The sequence below is a fragment of the Helobdella robusta genome (genome assembly GCF_000326865.2).
Source record: "Helobdella robusta unplaced genomic scaffold HELROscaffold_63, whole genome shotgun sequence".
In the NCBI taxonomy this organism is placed as follows: domain Eukaryota; kingdom Metazoa; phylum Annelida; class Clitellata; order Rhynchobdellida; family Glossiphoniidae; genus Helobdella; species Helobdella robusta.
The window spans coordinates 551852-553049 of NW_008705353.1; positions in this window are offsets into that span (position 1 = coordinate 551852).

The window sequence follows — 1198 nt, forward strand, 5'->3', positions numbered from 1 at the left end:
GTATATTTATTTATTCATTTGTAAAATGTTTTTAGTTTTTAGTTTTCTATTTTTGTTATTAAATTTTTGGATATTTCTTGATTTACATTGTATACATACATGCATGTATAGACAATTTCTGTTTGGTATGTTGAGTATGTCATTATGATATGCTGTGAACTGTTTTTACTTAATGTTCATGTTACGTGAATTATTTTGTTATATTTGTATGAAATACGAACTTTTTAAAATATTGACGTTTTTAAATTTCAATTTTCCGTCATTTTTCATTTCAAATAAAAGCAACTGCTGTGTTTTCTTTCTTTACTAAAATCTCAAAATTGTCTGTAAATATGAACGATTCGTTCGTTTATTTGATTCGTTCAATTTGGTTCATTGATTAGTCGATTGATTTGTTGATTGAATGAGTGATTGAAAGAATGGTCGGTTGATTGGTTGGTTGAGTGAGTGAGTGAGCGAGTGAGTGAGTGGGTGGGTGAGTGAGTGATTGATTGATGGTTGATTAATAGTTGGTTGGATGAAAGGTTGTCTGATCTTATTTATTTTATTTTTTTAAATTTTTTATTTATTTTATTACAGCTATAGAGTTATATATGTTGCCTGTGGTTTGTGCGTGGATGGATGGATGGACGGATGGATGGATGGATGGATGAACGGACAAATGAATTGACGGATGGATAAATATGTGGATGAATGATTGAATGAATAAAAAAATTGAACTGGCCGCTAAGATGATACATGAACTGACCGCTGAGTGAATGAGTGAATAATGCAACAAATCATTAAAAGAATAAATAGAAGAACGAACGAAGAGATGTATTAATGAATGAGGGAACGAAAAATAAAGGAATGAATGAACGAATGAATGAATGAAAGAATGAATGAATGAATGAATATACAAATAAATAATATTACCTACCTCGTTAACGCAATAAAAACGATGCTGGTTTCTCCCAAGCAATGAAGGAATACAAATAATAATAATAATTTTTTTATTATTTGGATTATTTTCTGTTTATAGCTCGGTTTATTATTTCTAATTCCAAAATACTGAATGAATGAGGAAATAAATTAATAAACTAATGAACACACAATAAACAAACAACAAACAAACTAACAAACTAACGAACGATTAAGTCAGTAAAATTAATTAGTTAAAATGCGTAATAATAATAATAATAATATTTTCATTATTCTT